The sequence below is a fragment of the Eschscholzia californica genome, unplaced genomic scaffold (assembly GCF_041429995.1).
Source record: "Eschscholzia californica isolate CP2 unplaced genomic scaffold, dmEscCali1.0.p SCAF_1, whole genome shotgun sequence".
NCBI classification, from domain to species: Eukaryota; Viridiplantae; Streptophyta; class Magnoliopsida; order Ranunculales; family Papaveraceae; genus Eschscholzia; species Eschscholzia californica.
The window spans coordinates 45,849,776-45,855,698 of NW_028238198.1; the positions used below are offsets into that span (position 1 = coordinate 45,849,776).

At 35.2% G+C, this 5,923-nt stretch overlaps 1 pseudogene; it reads left to right on the plus strand.

Moving 5' to 3' along the window:
- The first annotated feature begins 207 nt into the window (after positions 1–207).
- On the plus strand, positions 208–1,126 carry LOC147567149 (uncharacterized; annotated as a pseudogene).
- Positions 1,127–5,923: the final 4,797 nt, after the last annotated feature.

Sequence of the window (5,923 nt, forward strand, 5' to 3'; positions counted from 1 at the left end):
TTGTTTCCGTTATGGTTAGAATATTCTCCTTCAAAAGATGCAGCCTTTTGTTTACCTTGTTATTTATTTAACAAGCCATCGGGTAGTTCCGGACAAAACGCTTTTAATATTGATGGATTTAAAAATTGGAAATAAGTAAGAGATGGACAAAACGGTGCATTTTTAAATCATGTCAGAAAAGATTCACTCTCTTCTCATAATGTTTCTATGCGATCTTTAGAGGACCTAATGAATCAATCTCAACACATACAACAAGTGATTCGTAATTATACTTCTCAACAAATTGTCGAAATCCGGTTAAGGCTCAAAACATCAATTGAGGCAATCCGGTAGCTAGCCTTTCAAGGTCTTCCTTTAGAGGCGACGATGAAAGTCAAGGATCACTAAATCGCGGAAATTTTCTTCAGATGGTAGAGATATTAACTGAATATAATGATAAAGTCTCAGAAGTTTTGTTAGATAAAGCTCCCAAAAAAGCTTCTTTTATCTCACCTTTGATCCAAAAAGAAATTTTACAAGTTTTTGCAACTAAAGTTAAGCGAGCTATTTGAGATGAAATCAGGGAAGAAAAATTTTGTATTATAGTTGATGAATCTCGTGATGGGTCAAAAAAAGAGCAATTCGCTATAGTTTTGAAGATTTGTGAGCAAAGATGGTTATTTAGTAGAGCATGTTCGGGCTTGTTCATGTATCTAATACTGAGGCACTGACACTGAAAAAGAAATATATTCAGTATTATAGCATCATAATCTTGATATCCAAAATATTCGAGGTCAAGGATATGATGGTGCAAGTAATATGCGAGGTGAGTGGAATGGTTACAAGCTTCAATTTGAAAGATTGTCCATTTGCGTATTATGTTCATTGTTTAGCACATCGCTTGCAATTAGCATTAGTTGCAGCTTCAAAAGAAGTTATACCAGTTGAACAATTTTTTACAAAATTATATTTTATTGTCAATATTGTTGGTGCTTCTTGTAAACGTAGTAGTGAATTGAAAAATGCTCAAGCTGCTGAAATTCAACATTTGATCTCTATTAATGAGCTCGAGAGAGGAATAGGGTTAAACCAAATTGGTACTTTACAACGGAGTGGAGATACTAGGTGGAGTTCACATTTGAAATGAGTTTCTAGCTTGATAAAAATGTTTAGTGCAACATGTGTGGTTTTATTCGGTATTATAGAGGATGGAAATACTTTTTCTGAAAAATCTAAACCAGAGGGAGCCTATGAAAGTATGACGACATTTGAATTTGTCTTTGTATTGCATCTAATGAAAGAAATTATGGAGATCACTAATTTACTTTGTCAATCTTTGCAATGTCAAACTCAAGATATTGTGAATGCTATTGAACTTGTTTCTTCCACCAAAATATTAATCCAAAATTTAAGAGATGTTGGATGAGATGTTTAACTTGCATAGGTAAATTCATTTTGTGAGGCACGAAACATAGATCTTCCTAATATGAACGCTCGATATGTAGGAAGGAAAGGTAAAGCTCACTATCAACAAGGCAACTTGACTAGTGAACAATTTTACAGGGTAGATATTTTTTATGCTGCAATAGATTGTCAATTACAAGAGTTAAATGCTCGATTTAGTGAGAACTCAATAGAACTACTTGTTCTTAGCTCAACATTGGTTCCTCGTGAAGTTTACAATTCTTTTAGAATTGATGACATATGTAATATGGTAGATAAATTTTATCCACGAGATTTTGCAGATCACGAGAAGATGCATTTGAGAATACAACTACAACATTATGAACATAATGTAGTTCAATGTCCAGAGTTCAAAAATTTGAGAAAGATCTCCGATTTGTGCCAATGGTTGGTGAAGACAAGAAAATAACTAAGTTACCCCCTTGTTCATCAACTAATTGAGCTTGTCCTAACTCTTCCTATTTCTACTACAACAGTTGAACGACCTTTCTCATCTATCCGCATAATTAAAACCAGGCTACACAACAAGATGGATGACAATTTTCTCTCAGATTCTTTGATTTTGTACATTGAAAAAGATATTGCTCAGAAGTTTAGCACGGATTCCATCATAGACGACTTTAGAGATTTGAAAGAGCGGCGGGTTCCATTTTGATACATTAAAGAAGAAAAGTCTATGTTATATTTTTATTTGTGTTCCTTAATATGTATGACTTGATTGATACTTTTAGGTGGTAATTTTGAAAGAATTTACTATATAAATTTCTCAAATTAATTTATGACTAGAAAAGTTCGGCTCCCCCTAACAAAAACTCTGGTTCCGTCCCTGCTCACTTTCTCTTCTATACTTGATGTTGTAGAGTAAGAAAGCTTCTTGAGAAATTTCACACCTTATTCAAGTTCCTTAGAGACCTAATATAGAACCCTAATTTGAGTCCCAGCCTAATTAGGAGTTTCCTAAAAGTCCATCTTGAATAAGATTAAGAAAATAGTCCAAAATAAAAACTAGTTTCTATTTTCCAATTTTCATGAGATGTGGCCGCCCCATGCAAGGGATCTTTTCCAGATCTGGCCGGCCCCTTATGAGCTACCTAATGTGAATTGTTGGCCAACCTATTGGGCCCAAAACACCCTTTTGGTGCACCGACCCAAAATCCCTCTTTCTGGGCCTTTTGTGCTATCTTTGCCTAAACTTCTTTTAGGCCTATGAGACATGTTTATGGAACTCTCCCATGATTACATGTCTCATTCCCACTAGTCATATCATCCGATCAAATAGACATTCTTATGTGTAACCCGATGTAGGATCCAGTCGAAGTTAGCCTATATATATTACATAATTTTTATAATTTCTTGACATATTCCTCTTTGTTGTTAAAGTTTTTAGTCATTATTTCTTAAATATTTCTCTTTGTTCATCCAAATAGTATATTTAGCAGAGCACACGTGTATTTGTTTTCACTGTTAACTTTAATTTGTGTACCGTTCAAGTTATTGTTACGTACAATCTGACGTATGTCAAGTGCAGAATTAAACTGCCTTAAGCATATAACAGTTTGTTATCGAAATTAATAAATTCGTACACATTTGGATATTTTGTTCGTGTTTCTCTATCCTATATTTTTTTTTCTATGTTTTCACTTAAATCATATCACAAAACATTATTTTGAAAGCATAACATTAAGTGCATGCCTTAGAAATGCTTCTGTAGGGACACAATTTGTTATGCTTTCAACACACCAGTAAATGCTCAATGTTACCATGGAACACCATTTGAGTACATTTTTATTCGTTGTAGTTTTGATTGTGACTTTTTATGGGTGAGAACATTGAATGTGGAGGTGAGAACATTAAAAATGTTAGGTCTCTAGCAAAGAGAAAGGAGAAGGAAATAGAGGTGGTTGAAGGAGAGAGAGGAAAAAGATCCTTGTGAGAACACAAAAAAATAACCAAATTGTGAAATGTCGACGAGATATATTCTTGTGTTCACGTTTGCCTACTATATGTTTCCTGAAAACTTGTGAAGCTGATAACAATATTATAAATGTCTTAGGCCAAGAACCGCCTGCTACCGTAGAGGTAAATAAAAGGGAAAGGAGAAGGAAATAGAGGTGGTTGAAGGAGAGAGGAAAAAGACCCTTGGGAAACAACTGTTGTCCATTATTGAGGGGGGTAAACTCAATTACAAGTTAGTGATGAGGGGGTAAGCTCAAAAAAGCCAAACATTTTCCCAGTGTGAGTAAACACGGGGTCCCAAGACTTCGACGCTAGTTGGTGGTCCCTCTTTTGTGAATCAACAATTGTTCTATCAACCTCCATCTGCATTTCTTCCCAAATCATAAAAAAAAAACAATACTAACCTCGATCACAATTTATTATACGCACAGAGAAGTGAGAATATGGTGAAGATATTTAAGTGCAATTTCATTAATGTTCTATGAACAGTTCATAACAAGCCATGGCAAAACATAACTTTTTTTGTAAGCAACTCAATCATGTCTGTAACATAAAAATAAGAGAATTTCAATGAAAATAGTTTGCATAGTCATTCTTGTTAGCAACATAATTATATATTCTTTCAATATCGCATAACATGTCATGGAAATTCCATCAATGTTCTCTGTAAATACGATTTTGCTGACAAAACTAATAATGTTCAACATTTATCGTGTGCAATTCAGAACAAAATGTGAGACACCAAGATAAGTGTTTAATAGATATATGAGTTAAGTAAACAACAATAAAATACACATTGAAAACAATTCAGAACATAAATGTCAATAAAAAGGGTTATTTCCCTAATGGCCCCCAACTTTGTGACCAGCTTCCCGCCTGGCCCCCTACTTTACGAGAAATACCCATATGGCCCCCTTCCGTTATAACACCGTCACTCTCTCTCCTCCATCATGTTTTCTCTCTCTGCCAAGTCATGCCACATCATCTGTTACGCCACCTCATCACCTTCTCCGGCGAGAGTCGCCGGCCGACCAATTTCCGGTCGGCGACTTCAAAACTAAAAAAAAAAAAAAAAAAATTTCTCTCTCTTCTCTAAAAGAAATTTTTTTTTTCTTCTCTCTCTCTAGAACTGTGTTAGAGAATAGAGAGAAGAAAGAAAAAAAAAGTTTTGTAGAGAAGAGAGAGAGAGAAATTTTTTTTTTTTTTTTTTTATAGTTTTGAAGTCGCCGGCCGGAAATTGGTCGGCCGGCGACTCTCGCCGGAGAAGGTGATGAGGTGCGTAACAGATGATGTGGCATGACTTGGCAGAGAGAGAAAACATGATGGAGGAGAGAGAGTGACGGTGTTATAACAGAAGGAGGCCATATGGGTATTTCTCGTAAAGTAGGGGGCCATATGGGTATTTCTCGTAAAGTAAGGGGCCAGGCGGGAAGCTGGTCACAAAGTTAGGGGCCATTAGGGAAATAACCCCAATAAAAATGACAAAATAAGTTGTTCGTTGTACCAACATTGATTCTACAACAAATTTGAAATGTTTAAAACGCCAATCAATTTCTGTAAGACTCGAAATCTAGATTTTGGTGGTAACATCTATAAAAATAAATCAAACATTTTCAGTTTGTTCGTTGTATTAACATCGTTCTGACAACATAGTTTAAAATGCTTAACAGACCCGTTAAATTTTCTGTTAAAAATGTAATATCTAGAAAGAGAAACCGAAAAAATAGATCTAAAGTTGAATTTTTTTTGTTAAAACAAAAAAAAACCATTTCCCAAATTGCCTCTAACTTTATGACCAGCTTCCTGCCTAACCCCCTTCTTTATCGAAAATACCAAGATGGCCCCCTTTTTCAGTTACCGTTATAATTCCGCTTAATTAGTCATCACCTCTCTCTCCTCCATCTCATCACCTCTCTCTGCCACCTCATCTTCTTGCCACCTCATCGTCTTCACTGGCGAAGGTCGTCAATTTCCGGCCGGCGACCTTCAAACATAAAAAATTTCTCTCGTCTTCTTCCTTCCTCTTCTCTTATCACACAATAATCTGACATCTTTCCCCGAATTTATCAAGATATTCAATAGAAACACATAACACGTATTTAATGGCGTCGAATTTTCATCACATTGTTCCATTGCTACTAAATTTCTTAACAGAACATCTGTACTTTCATCGAAAAAAATGGTGGAATTTCCATAATCCCATCTTTACTTGAAAATTGAATATCAAGTAATCCTTCCGGATCTTCTTTTCTTCTGAAACTTACTCCAGCTTCACAAAGATCAGTCACACAATGAGTAAATTCCCAAATTGGGTATCTTCCTGCATCAATCTTGGATTTCGTAAGAATCAGAATTTCCCCAATCAAATCCAACATATGTTTAGGTTTAGGGTTTTTCGTACTACTTTGGTCTAGGGTTTTTCGTAATTGAACAAAACAACGATCTGATCAAAACAAATGAAATTTGTATAAGAAAAATCATAAGAAACGATTCTAAGAATCGCGTTCTTAACGATAACAAGTTT